The sequence below is a fragment of the Mchenga conophoros genome, linkage group LG3 (genome assembly GCF_057382185.1).
Source record: "Mchenga conophoros isolate Kocher_MC1m ecotype Shallow Benthic linkage group LG3, M_conophoros_male_GT1.1, whole genome shotgun sequence".
NCBI classification, from domain to species: domain Eukaryota; kingdom Metazoa; phylum Chordata; class Actinopteri; order Cichliformes; family Cichlidae; genus Mchenga; species Mchenga conophoros.
In genome coordinates, this window is record NC_140528.1 from 75,878,185 (window position 1) to 75,892,475 (window position 14,291).

The 14,291-nt window shown below is 41.7% G+C and overlaps 1 protein-coding gene across 7 annotated transcripts in view; it reads right to left on the bottom strand.

The window, feature by feature from the left end:
- The window catches only part of kdm6ba (lysine (K)-specific demethylase 6B, a), a 109,384-nt gene that overhangs the window by 76,309 nt on the left and 18,784 nt on the right, over positions 1-14,291 (bottom strand). Inside the window, exon 5 of one of the 7 annotated variants that reach the window (XM_085267288.1) lies at positions 14,038-14,098. The exons of 5 other annotated variants lie outside the window; for them this stretch is intronic. The gene's annotated coding sequence lies outside the window, so the exon portion shown is untranslated. Of the gene's footprint in view, positions 1-1,823; positions 1,950-14,037; positions 14,099-14,291 lie in introns of those variants that run through there. One more of the 7 variants, XM_085267289.1, reaches the window with a different exon arrangement.

A 14,291-nucleotide genomic window follows, 5' to 3' on the forward strand; every position in this document is an offset into this window, starting at 1 on the left:
TCCCGTTTCCTGTATGACCTTCTTGGCAATAGTTAGGGCTGCAAGGAGAATACCGTCATTGGGACCTGAATAGATGACAAGTCACCTAGGATGCACAGCTTTGAAGACAGTGGGAGCAAGTAAGACAGCTGTTTAGTGTGTTTGTTTTATTGGAGATGTTATCTGAGGTGCTGTAAGTTTTAAGAGATGTTCTATTGCACAGGTGTCTCGAGGGCCGGTGTCCTATGGGTTTTAGATGTGTCCTTGATCAAACACAGGTGGTTTAAATGGCTAAATTACCTCCACAACATGTCTCCAGAAGCCTGGTAATGAACTAATCATCTGATTCAGATGTGTTGACCCAGGGTGATATCTAAAACCTGCAGGACACCGGTCCTCGAGGCCTGGAGTTCAACACCTCTGTTCTATTGGAATTGAATAATTACATTTAATAGGAGTAATGTAAAGTTTAGAAAGTATAATTGATTTGATTTATATTTATTTATAAATATTGAAAACTGACAAAGGAGATATCATGAAATAAATGACTAGGAAGAGTAATTCCTTTTTCTTTCCAGATAGCTGAACTGAACAAGCTATAATTGAATATAAAGTCGGGGTTATTCCAGATTGGTGTTTTTTAACAGACTGGGTGATAGGGCTGCTCAATTAATCGAATTTTAATCACGATTACGATCTGGGCTTTCAACGATCATTAAAAATGACTGAGCCGATTATTAGCCCCTCCCTCATTTATCCGCGACACCTTAAAGGCCGGTCCGTGAAAATATTGTCGGGCATAAACCGTCCGTGGCTCAAAAAAGGTTGGAGACCGCTGATTAAGAGGACCCGAGGGAAGCTCGGAAAGCTAAGCAGAAGTTATTTGGAGAGTGACTGCCGTTGGTTGAAAAGAGAGTTTAAAAAAAAAAAAAACTTCAGTGGTGTTGCACACCATTTTATATTATTTTTTTAAAGTCATTGTTAACCCTTTAAAGCCGGTCAGAGCTGCATGCTCCGTTTTGCGTAACTATTGTTAAATCCCTGTAGAACCTGAACCGTGTAAGCTAGCGCAATAATTTGTTTTGCATATGAAACCGGAGGAGTTGTACTTACATCTGATGCCATCAGCTTGTCCTCGGTCACGGTTTCGTTCCACATATAGCTTTGCAAAAATTGCATAAAAAGCGCTTGCAGGAACAAAAACATAATATTCCAGAAACACGCTTTGCCGTTCCTATCAGCTGTTCGTAACACTTCCCACAGTAAAATGATGCACCTGCTGTTTTCTTTGCAAATTTGCATCATAGGATTGTTTTTTGTTTTTCCTGCAGTATATAAAAATTGCTGTATCTCCAAAATAAAACTATGAAGACACTCAAAATAAATTTCCTGTGGTGGGAAACTATTTTTTGCAACTTTATTGTATTTAAAGTTTTGAGGGATAAACCTCTTAAATTTCTCCAAGTAGAAATATATGTAAACAAAACAAAAGCGATTTTCAATTTTTTTTGTAGTTTATTGCACTTTTTTGCAATTTATGTAATTACTATGGACTTAATGCATACATATTATTAAAATATGGGCTATAACAGTTGTATTGATGTATAGCAGCTTGAAATGCTCCCACAAATGGCACTACAGCATGTAAAAAAATAATATAAGCTCTGGTGGACTTGGTTCTATAGTAGGTCTTAAAGGGTTAAATAAATATCGTCAAATAATCGTGATCTCAATTTCAGTGAAAATAATCGTGATTATCATTTTTGCCATAATCGAGCAGCCCTACTGGGTGATAACTGGTAGGTCTAGCAAATGCAAATCTTTGCCAAGTTCTTGTTTGGTACCTGACCAGGCAGTTTCATGTTGGGAGTGTCATGGTCTGCGGCCCGGCGTCCGGGGTGCTGTTGGGATGCCCACGCCCACGGGCGTGGCTGCTAACCCCACACCTGCATCCCATCCCAGGCGATCACCAGGTGGACTATTTAATCCTGCCCTACCTGCTGCTCCACGCCAGTCCGTAGTCGCCTCTCAGCGGTAACGTACACCTGCGGGAAAAAAACCCTTATGACAAATTGTCCATTGGAACGGACTCTGTTTTACCCTGTGTACTCAGATCACAACTCGGCGTTTTTGCGAGCCACCTGCCTGTCCACCTGTCCGCCTGAGATTCGGAAGCACTATCAGCCTCGCCGTCTCGACCCTTTTGGAGCCCCCCCCCTCTGGTTCACTCAGCCCGGCTACCTCCGTAAGACGTATACTCCACCTTCCCTCGTATGCTGCCTTTTTTCCGCACCCCAGTAATCTGTTTCTCTTTTTGTTTTGCAGCTTCTCACAGCCCCGCTCTCGGCGTTCCCTGCGTAGTTCACCTCCCCAGTCCCTCAGTTTCTTCTGGTTCCATACGTTGTTTTTTCGGCTACCCTCACGGGACACCTTTAGTTATAATAAATTTGCTTTCTTTATTCCCTCCTACCCTGGTGTGTGTGTTCTGCTTCTGGGTCCAGCTTGCGCACGGAACTTCGGTTCATGACAGGGAGAACTTAAGCCATTCAATAAAGTATTTAAACTGATTAGCTAAATGATATAACTCAAAGTTAGGAGATTCTAATCCCCCTTGGGATTTGGATTTTTGTAATGTTATAAGCTTTATATGAGGGTTTTTATTTTTCCAATAGAATTCTGATACAGTGGAGTTACCATTAAACCATATTTGGGGAAATTGGAAATAATGGAAAACAAGTAATTCATTTTTGGTAGAACTAACATTTTGATCATTGCTATACTTTCTATAAGTAATATAGGGACTTTAGACCATCTATTTAAATCATCTTGAACCTTTAAGAGTGGTGGAGCGAAATTAAGGCTAAATAACTCTGAGAACTTGGGAGTGAAGATAATAAGGCGATACCAGGGCTGCCACTTATCTATACAGAGCCGTGAGATTGTAGACTTTAAACAATTCACATAGTAGTTGGAAACTTTGAAAAAGAATTAATGACTGTAAATAATTCTGGAAGGGAAGATTGTGGGTCTTGCAATAACAACAATACATCATCTGCATAAAGAACAGTTTTATGTTCTGTAGTAGTTTTCTTAATGCCTCTGATCTTTTCCTTCTGTCTAATTGCAGCTGCTAGTGGTTCAATGAACAGTGCACAGACATGGAGACAGAGGACATCCTCGTCTCGTACCAATGTGGGGAGTGAAGCTTGACGTACTCAACCCATTGGCCGTAATATGCTACACCTACTATGGCTGTGGGTGTAGCTTAGAATGCCTTAATCTAGTTGATAAATGATTTTCCGAACCTGAGATTAGGATATGTTGCAAAAGAAATTTCCAGTTAACTCAGTCAAATACTTATTCTGCATCTAATCATATAATTAAGGTGTTAAATTTGTTGATTGATAGCTGCATTAAATTGAAAGAGTTGGGACGACCATATCTAGCCTGGGCGCTAAAGCTTTGCTTTTAATTTTATTGTCCGTATTTACGAGAGAAAGCAACGATAATAAGCTAGAAGGGTAGACTCTTGACTGGACTGGTTTCATGAGTAGGATGATCATTGCTGTGTTCAGACTTGGTGGGATTATAGAGGTTGTTTTAATATCCAAGATAATTCTTACGAAAAGTGGAGAAAGAAATGATCAGAAATGTTTGTAGCACTCAGCAGGGACGCCATGAGGTTCAGGGGCTTTGTTGTTGGGCTTGTGCCTCATCAGGAGATAATGGTTTCTCTAAGATGTCGACTTGATCTTGTGTTAAATGTGGACGGATTATGATGTTGAGGAGTTCATGAATATCGTCATTATTTGGCTTGAGGTCTGAAGAGTGCAGTTTTTTATGAAAGTCCATGAGTTTATATCTGCCGAACCGTGGAACTGTTTTCCTGCTGAGTCCTTGTTGTTTTTTCTTTATTCTGTTTGATTAGGTTTGAGAAGTATTTGCTCGACTTATTATTGTACTGGAATTTATTACTTTTGAGTCGCTCAATGAGGAATTTTGTCTTTCCATTAATTAGGTCATTATCTTTCATTTTATATTTTCTTATTTCACAAAGTACTTTCTCAGATTGAAAAGTGAGCAATGAATTTTCTAATTCTTTAATTTTGGTTTCTAATTTGTCTTCCTGTTCAATATCTTTTTTATTTTAATGGGAGCAATATGAAATGATTATACCCCTTAAAACTGCTTTACTGGTTTCCCAAAGAAGCACTGGAGAAGTGTTCGGAGAATCATTTATTTCCAAAAAGGATTTCTAAGAAATCAATTCATTCTTAGTCATTAGCAAAGACTTCTAGAAACGCTATCTGGAGGTACACTGCGGTAGGTAGTTTTTCTTAAGAGGAACAAAAGCGGGGCATGATTGTTGATTGTCTTTGAGAGAATTTGTGTTTGAGATGAGAATAAGTTCAGGCCGAAGAGCCACAAAAGTTCACGGGAGGAATGTGGGCTTATCAACAGCAGCTTGGGCTTCATACTTTTATTCTTTGGTTTCAGTTCATGGACTAGATTTTTTTTTCATTACTTTAATATAGGCTGCTTCTGCTCAGAAGCTACACTAACGGAAGCTAGTACCTGTTGCACATAGCCACATTGAAAGCTGTCCATATAAAAAGTGATCATTGCTCAAATGGATCCATTTGGCCGTCCAAAGTGCAGACTGTACAACCAAAGTCTGAAATTTGCCATCACCAGGCAGATGAGTGCAAAGTTCATGGTTACAAAATTTGCATGGACAGGTGTGATGTAAATGTTGACATTTGCCAAATTCTAAGGGCACGCTGTCATATTTTCCAGCATCACTGTGTGAACATATTAACCCATGCAGCCAGTCATGCAGGGTTTTTTTAATGTATTTTTTATTAGCTGTTATTTAACCAGACATCAAACTCTCATGAATCTCTTTTTGCCAGACTGTCCTGTGCAAACACAGGCAGTGTTAACTTAGCAGCTCTTTGTGAAAAACTGCACAATACAGGAAGAATGTGAGTCCACACATGCGAGTCAAAAAGGCTTGAGCTGAGGTTCCACTATTGTTATAGGCTAACAGCAACAACCACTGAGCCAACATGCTTTATAGGGTTAAAAAGAACATAACTACAATCTATAACAAGTAAAAAGTTTGACACCTCCATGTGTGTGGGTGCTCTTCCTTCTTGTGTGAGGTTGTGGTTCAGACTCATTATGAGATGGCAGAGGATTAAGTTAGTAAGTTATTAGACTGGAAAACACAGGAAGACGGAATAATAAATATAAAAGAAGTAAAAGAGGTTCTCTGTTCTGGGACAAGGGAGACAGACGAAGTCAGAGCAGCAGTAACAGAACACACATCAAACCTGAATGATGAAATGACTTTAATGAAGTAAGAGTGAAAGAAAAACCAATAAATCACTAATCTTTTTAAAGTAACAGAGTCAACCAGAGCTGTTGGTGGCAGCACCGTGGGTGGTTGAGGAGGGTGGAGTGGGCACACACACACACACACACACACACACACACTCTCTAAGAATGATGCATGCTAGCTGGTTAGCTAGCACTAGCCTTTATTGGATAAAGCAGCTGGTTTGATGTGGAGGCCACACAAGGCGACAGGATGATAGGGAAACTAACACGCACACCACAGAGAGGGAGAGAGGGAGGAGGTGTATGTGTGGGTGTGGAAATGGGATCTGTGGAGTTCTGCTATATGGCTGTTTATGTGGGAGACGTGTGTGAGAGGGCTTCAGGAAGACTGTGTGTAAAAAATTGTTGTGTGGGGATAGTGTGAGAGTTTACCTGGAGGTGTTGATACCTGTGCACCTGTGTGTGTTTAGTCTTGCCCGCCGGTTCAAACATATGTGCAGGTGTAACAACAATGACTTGAGATATGCAAGTATGTGTGAAATGATCTGTGTGAAACCCTGAGCAAGAAGTGATTAGGAAGAGTGCAGAGAGATTGACATAAACAACGGAGAGGAAAAACACGGCATAGAACAAAAGGAACAGAAAAAAATGTGTATTCAGGTAAAAAAAGGGGCTGATATGACAAAAAAGGGAGAGACAAAACAGGAAAGAAAAGAAGAGAAAAAAAGGAGAGACAAAATGACCTCTAATGATTGAGAAGAAAAAGAAAGAGTCTGGCAAGAGAAAGGGGAATGATGGAGAGATAAACGGAGAGCGTGGAGTGCCTGGCCATGTCCCAGCTTTGTCTTTGGTCTCAGGGGAGGGAGGCTGGCAGGCTAGTGGCTCTGGCCCGGGGCCAGGCCACACACTGTGCCACGCTGCCCAGGAAAAGCCCCAGCCAGAGAGGCAAGGGGTGTGAGGGGTGGTGATGGAGAGATCCCAAGTCCAGTCCTCCTCAAGGCTCTTCAACGTTGCCCCGGGGGGCCTTTTGTGCCCCAAGCCCAACCACTTGACACATCTGGTCCCCTCTGCCTGCCTGAGGACTCATTCACCCTGACACTGTGCTGTGGCTGTAAAGCTACAAGCCCATCTGTGGTAGAACTGGAGACTGGAACTGACAAGACAAATACCAGAGTAAATATAACAGACTATATTACATCCACAGCTTTGAATTATGAGGACGACTGGTTACCAAGTTAGGCACTGTTCAGTGAAGTCAAAAGAGCAGACCCCCTATGTGGATTTGTTAGCAATGTACTGTACAGCATTCTTGAGGTGCCTCTCTGTCTTTACTGTATCTTTACTTGCTTCCAAGGGGTCACACTTGTATTTTTTTAAAGAGGACTTGAGCAATAGTTCTGCAGGCTTTGGCTGCAGAACTGAAGATAAGTGATGAATCCAAATTGGACGTTTGATGGTTTATGTAATTATAAATATGTTCAGATGAGGTCAGGAGAGAAGTACAACAGTAAATGTCTACAGCCATGTAAAAAAAGCAGTGGAGGCTCTGCCGAGGTTCTGGGGTGCGTTTCAGTGAGTGGCGTTGGCGATCTTGTCAAAATTGATGGAATTATGAACATAGAAATGTACCATCACAACATCCCGACAGAGAACACAACACAATCCAGCCAACATCCAAAGAAAAGCTTTGAATGTGCTTCAAGAAGCCTGGAGAATACTCCTGAAGACTACATGAAGAAGTTACAAATCTTTCCACAGACAGATCAGACTCTCATGGAAGAATAAAGGTGGTCATACTAAATATCGACCTTCAGGCTAGTTAGAATTACAGAAACTCTATTTTGTCTTACATATTGTATCTATTTCCTATTTTCTTAGTAAAAAAACAAAAAAATTACAGGTTGGCTCAAGACTCTTGCTCGGTGCTGTAATCAAAACAATGTTTAATAGTGACTCCAAGCAAAAGTCCTCACTGCAACATGCAGTTATGGATTATGAACCATCAAAAATCGAAATATTTCATTGGTCCTGATAGCATACTAAAATGTAATATTTGAAGTCCCACTCATCACACAAGGAGAATTATTCAGGACCAGCATGCTTTCATCCCACGGTCTCAAACGTTGCCTTTTTGCACCAAAAAGCAGGCTTCACAGAGATGTGCACCAGGAATGTTCTGGCCTCGGTCATGTGACCCACCAGCAGCAGCAGTCTGTTTTCTATTTCAATTCTGAAAATGCTCCGGATTGACAGCTCTCAAAGTCCTTGGCTCATTTTATTTTTCTTCTTCGCACTCACAATGCTTTCAGATGAAAATGCTTCAGGTTTTGGAACACTGCTGCACTCGTCAAGGTCACTTCTCTTCCGCCACCAAATCAAAATCGAGATGGGGTAGGACTGTATTGGCAGAAGAACTGATCCTGGCTGTCAATAACCAACCAGTTACTTCTGATCTAGCACTTGTAACCTAGCAACAATAGAGAAGTGCTCTAAAAAATGTCTGCGGATACGGCACAAAGGCCGTCACGAGTGTCTTCGATGAACATGATCCGTGTCCCTTTTAGAAGTCTTGTGATCTTAGGTACTAAAGCTACCTGGGTACTAGTCAGGTCCAAAAACAGACAACTTGCATTAACATTTTTGACCATCCTCCCAATTCCTTGGGTCTAACCAATGCGGGAGTTGTTTTCTTAAAACAATGCTTTTTTTTTTACCAACAATGTAAAACTGTTAAGTTAGTTAGCTCATACTATTAACCCTCAGTTAATGTTAACCATGACGTAGGGCGATGCATATAAATACAACTCAAACACATGGAAAAAGCAACTGGAAGACATGTTGATATCAGTTGCTCAGCTGATATCATTAGTGCAAACTTAATGCTCTCTCAAACACAACACAAATTACTTTAAAAAGTAGAATGGCACGTAGCTCAATACAACAGGACGTGATACGACAAAGCCGATAAACTTAAGCCTACGTTTAAATAAGCCTACGGTCTATATTATTATGTCCTGGAATTTATAACTGCCAAGAAATGACGCAGAGCTGTCACGGAAAAACTATTCAGTGTGTTGACATTGCATAGCATGTCCACCACATGGCACTCTGCAACTTCCTTATTGACACATCACAAACAAAACCAGCTGATCCAAGCAGCGTTATGCAGAGTGCAAGCAAGGACACGAATACACATAATGAATATTTGGGAAGGCCATTTATGTATTTATTTATTGGCATATCAGATATCAGTATTGGTCTGAAAACATCTGATAATGATCTTTAATGAGAGCACATGGTTATGCAGTGTGTGTTTTTATACAGTAGCTGATGACTTCTAAAGAAATCATTTCTGTGATCATGTGTGTGCAGTAACTGGATACCTTACAGCTCTAAACACTTCCTGTGCGTAGAAAAATAGGCCAGTGTGTTCAATAGAAGAACTAGTCAAACCAACTGAAAGGCCAGGCTTTGGGGACTTTGAGGAAACTGGGCCAAGTTTTCCAAACTTGACACCAACACTACACATAAATGAAAAAGCTAAAAAGCAAAAGTCTCTGAATCAAAGCCAGCAAACTGTCTGACTGAGATCAGCTCAGCAGCTGCAGCAGAGGCTGAGAGAGCTCAGACTTCAGTAGAAAGCAACTTGAAAGCAACTGAAGCACTGAGCCCAGAGCCACTTACTAATGAACGCTGTTTCACCATCGCTTGCTTTGACTGATTAAAACCCAATAAAACCTCCCTTCGGTCTCTCGTTTTAGATTACAGCTGAGCACCTCTTTCTATTTTATTTCTATATAATTTCTTTTAAACAGTTTTTTCTTCCTTTTTCTCCTCTGAATCTCTCAACCTGACATGTTTTAATGAATTAAAGCAGCGTGAATGCATGCAAGCAACTCACAAGAGAAACAACAGTTTCACTTAATTAAGCGACAGAGAAGAGTTTTAATAATCATGGCAAACAACAAAGCCATGATTTGAAACATGCCTGTTCTCCTCCTTTATGCTTTGTTTCCACCATGGCTCTGAATCTGTGCATTTCTTTTTCTTCTCCACTGCGTTCTGTTATCCTCCAGCTCATCGCTCTTTGTTGATTACATGTACTGTACGTATGTGTGTCAGAGCATGTAACTGCTCAAGGGCACGAAGCTGACTAGACTCCATTTTCCAGCTGCCTGGACAAGCCAATCAGGGGAAAAGGACTATTGCCACAGCACTGTTGCATGGGGGTTACATCACTAATGGTGGGCAAGAAATATGTTTTTCCAATGTGTATACATATAAATGTGTTCCCTGTGTGTGTCTGTGCAGCAAATGCATCCTCGTATCCAGTGTCTATAAAAAATGACCTCTGTGTTGAATATACAATCAGTAAAGCTCAAGTTACCACCGGCCCTTCTTTTTCCTGTCTGTCTCTGTTGAGATATAAGATTACCACTGGCTCCAGACAGTGAAGCTAATACTCCTCCTCTTCCTTCTCCCCTCAGCGAAGTCTCACCTGACCAGGGGAAGGAAAAACCAGGAAGGATAGACAGACTATAGGGATGAGGATGACGGAGGATGTAAAGGGGGGCGGAGGGATAGCAGACACTCAGACAGGCAGAAATTTATATAGCGGGCGTAAGAAAGATGAGAAGCGGTGATTGTCTTGTCCACCTGCACGACTGTCGTGAGGTGAACAGACAGGAGAGAGACGCACCCCGGGACAGCCAAGGGAGTCAATACACGGAAACCTAAGATGGCGGCCGACGGGGGCCCCTACCGCCTTTCCCCTGCTCGTCTTCCCTCCTCTTAATTGAACTATGCCAGGGGCCCCATCGGGGTCACCCTCGTATAAACGCAGAGGCGCACACACTCCTGACCCCACCCTTCCCCCAAATGGACTCCATATTGATGAGGTCACTAGATGAGAGGTCAAATCCCAGTGACAGGAAGAGAGATGGAGAGACTGAAAAAGCAGAGTAGAAAAAAAGACAAAGGAGGAAACGGCAAGAAGAGCTCATTTTTCCCACAGATAAGCATCATTCACACAAGTCTGCTGCTGTTTCTCATCTTCATTCAGATAAACAGAACTATATAGTTTGAAAATGTACAGATTATAATGCAAGATTTATTATATTCTTATTTACTTGGCCCACCTGATAAGTTAAGGAAGTCATGAAACAAATTAAAACTATAAATTAAACAAGGTCTCAATAGGCAGGGTGTGTATTCTGCAGACTAGAAATCACCAGCAGTTCAAACATGTCAGTGTTAGCGCTTTTCTTTCAGACTCCACTGAACTAATGTTAGAGCTGCATCGCATTACATGAGTCAAAGAGAGAACAAAATCTCATCAACAGCTCAACGGCTGACTGTAACCGTCTATGTGTGGAGGAAGTGCAATGGTAATAACTCGGCTTGACGGGTTTGTCGAGGTAAATGGTTCAGTCGTACTGAAGTAAAACCAGGATGGAAAACTCTTCGTGAATTGCGTTGTTTTCTGGGACCAACTGCAAGTCGCTGTGGTGACCAGCTGTTCTGGGCGAACACTCTCAATCACAAGGAGATTGCACAGGTTCCCCAATGGAAGACAAACGGCCTCCAACCTGTCACAGTCCGACTCAGACTGATTTGCTGTGTAATTTATAATTGCCATCATGTTGCAGTTAATATGAGTCAGTCAACTCCAATAAGCCCAACTAGTCTGTGATGCATTTAACTGCAATCGGGGACTTGACTAACTGGTAACACTAAAAGCAAGGCTGATGACCTCCTATGTCATTTTTCTGTAAAAACACTGTCCTGTTGCAACTACGTCACTATTTGTGGAGAAACTTCCTATATTTGGGGCGATCGTGGCTCAAGAGTTGGGAGTTCGCCTTGTAATCGGAAGGTTGCCGGTTTGAGCCGGCAACCTTGGACTTGGACAGTCTCGGTCGTTGTGTCCTTGGGCAAGACACTTCACCCGTTGCCTACTGGTGGTGGTCAGAGGGCCCGGTGGCGCCAGTGTCCGGCAGCCTCGCCTCTGTCAGTGCGCCCCAGGGTGGCTGTGGCTACAATGTAGCTTGCCATCACCAGTGTGTGAATGGGTGGATGACTGGATGTGTAAAGCGCTTTGGGGTCCTTAGGGACTAGTAAAGCGCTATATAAATACAGGCCATTTACCGTTTCAGATCAGATGAACTTATGGCTGGATTCTCAAAATATAAAGATTAAGTGAACTTCTGTGTATGTAGATGGCAACGGATTTACAATTTTTGCTGATTTACCATAGTTAACCATTGTTATTACAAAAAGATTGCATGTAACTTGACCCTATTCAAACATAAACTGATAGCTGGTGTATTTTTTTATAAAGCAGTTGAAGATAATACAACACAAACTCTTGGAGAGAATAGAAAGTCAGACAGAGATTCATGTTTTGAAATGACGGGAAGCATGTGCACGCAGAGTGGGCACCAAAAACATGAAGTACAAGTCAGACGAGTGGTCACAGACATGATCCACGTCACCAATTCAAAGGCAACGAGACTGCTAGTTAACTGCATATCTTTGCAATCATTTTGATTATGCTGCACTCTCCAAACAGTTTCCTGCTTCCATGTTTTCTGCTGCTCACTGGAACTGAAAAACTCTCAAATAAAGCCATTAGCACAGGGAAGACATCTGGCTCTCAGACTGCATCATTTTTAAGCAGAACTGGGTTCAGATGCTTAAAAGTGTAGATTCATGATTAGGATGAAAAGTTACACTTACATATTAAAAATCTCAGGTTTTTGGAAACAAGCCTAATTACAATGACCCAAATCTGATGTAGAGACATTCATAGTTGTGGCTATTTCTAGTTTCTATACCTCTAATTTATCACATATACCTGTACGCCAGCTGTGCAGAAATATCTCAGTCGTCGTTATTACATGTCAGAGAAGATCAATGACTAATTATCACAAAAAGCTAATGTCAAGCCCTGTGATCCATCTTACATGTCCAGAGCTTCCTCTAATAACTGCGCGTACATCTGTGGCTGTTATTACAAGAAACAAACTGACATAACGCTGCTCAGCACACACTCGTATTGTGTATGATCACCGCTGCCTTCAAGTGTTGATATGAACCATGGACACTGAAGAGCTCTGAAGTGCACCTGTACAGCCTGAGGCATGTACAACACTGAGGGTGGAAATAAGGAACAGCCATAAAAAAGGGAATTGATTTGGTTCCAAATTTTAAACCTAAAGCAGAACAGTGTGCGGCGCTGCAACGACATGAAGAGCTGAGTGTTACAAAACCTGCATGTAAAAACAGTTGTTCTACAGCTTCAAAATGTCATTATTTTACAAATAAAAAAGGGCAGATCTTAAGCATTTTATCTAAAAGGGTCATCGCGCAGCACCTTGCCTGCTCCATAACTGTTCTTACAGCTGTTTTAAATCCAGGGTTGGACCCTGCCAGGCTTTTGTCACAAGTTGTGTGCAGAAGGGGCACAAACGTCCTCTGAAAATGAAGCTAAACTTAATTTTTTATTATATATACTGCATATCTGTGTATTTGTGCGATTGAACAGTGTCTGTTACTGCACTGCAGACTATAGCATATGCTAATGGGGACAATGTAGACCACTTAACGTCATCAACATTGAGGGACTTGTACAGTGTAGTCAGCATGCAGTAGAGCCACACATGATGATATATCATGACAGCTTCATCGTTTTATCTTTCAAAGTCTTGTATAATGCTTTCTGTTCCCACAGAATACATTTGAACAAATGTGAGCTGCAGTGTAAATAAGGAAAACTGCGGCCCTTGAAACTCTCCTTTCTCTAAATATCACAAACTAGTGACTCAGATGCCACAGAAATTTGACCTGCACATCTGTATTTACTTCTTTTTTTTATCTAATTCATGCACAGCCTGCTATAATTACAGATTCAGCAGTCATCAAGGCAGAGGCAGAGTCTTATCGGCGCTTGAATTCAAAAGTCTTTCCCATCCTGAGACTAATACAGGAGAGAGAAGTGAATTTGCCATCTACTGCAATGTTGCAGAGGGTAGCTTGGCATTTTCACAGAAAGCCAGAGACAAAAATAACTCTGTAGCAGAGAGACAAAGAGACAGAGAGCAAGGGAAGGAAAAAGAGTGAAGATGGAAAGTGTGATCTTTCGCTTTCATTGTTCTCCTCCCTCCATGTTTTTCATGTCTGACATTAAATTTCTACTTCTTCATCCTCCACCGGTCTCTCTCTCTCTCTGTGGGTCTCTGTGGAGGGGCAGTCAGCAGTGATCAGAGAGATAATAAACTGTCACTGCAACACACAGGAGTAGCAAAGAGAATTTCTGTGTACACAGATAAATACTGGCAGTAACAGTGTGTTCTGTAAATTCACCATGACACCTGCTCTACCCTCACACTGTCTTTTACTCGCTGTTCCTTTTTCCCCCTCCTCCTTCTATTTGAATCTTGTTTTTCTGCTTCTCTCAAAATCTTGCCTGTGAAGCCGAGAGAGAGAGATTACTGAAAATCCATCTTTCAGACGTGTGCAGAGCCGAAGAGTCAGAACGTGCATGGGAACACGCAGGCGAGACACCGAATGTGCACAAACGCACACAAGCGACCATGACTGAAACACATGCTCGCTGAAATGCGGAGATGCAAACTTAGACTGTCTGACACTTCCACAGATACTTGAATGCTTTGATCTTAACACTCGTTCTGCTCTCGGTCCATTTTCACTTACCTCTTCTTTGCCATTTCTTCTGTGCTGTCTCTTTTAGCTTAGATTTTTTTTCAGACGGAGGCTGCAGTGAGGGAAAGAGGGAAAAAAAGACTGAGCTCAGCCAGATGCTTTTTGCTTCTTCTATTTCTGAGCTGCAAGCTCAATGTGTGTGTGTGTGTGTGTGTGTGCTACTGCTATTTTTAAACTTCTACACACCGACTGACTCCTTGCTTCTTTTTCAGTCTCCCTGACTGCACAAGTGCACACTAGGAAAC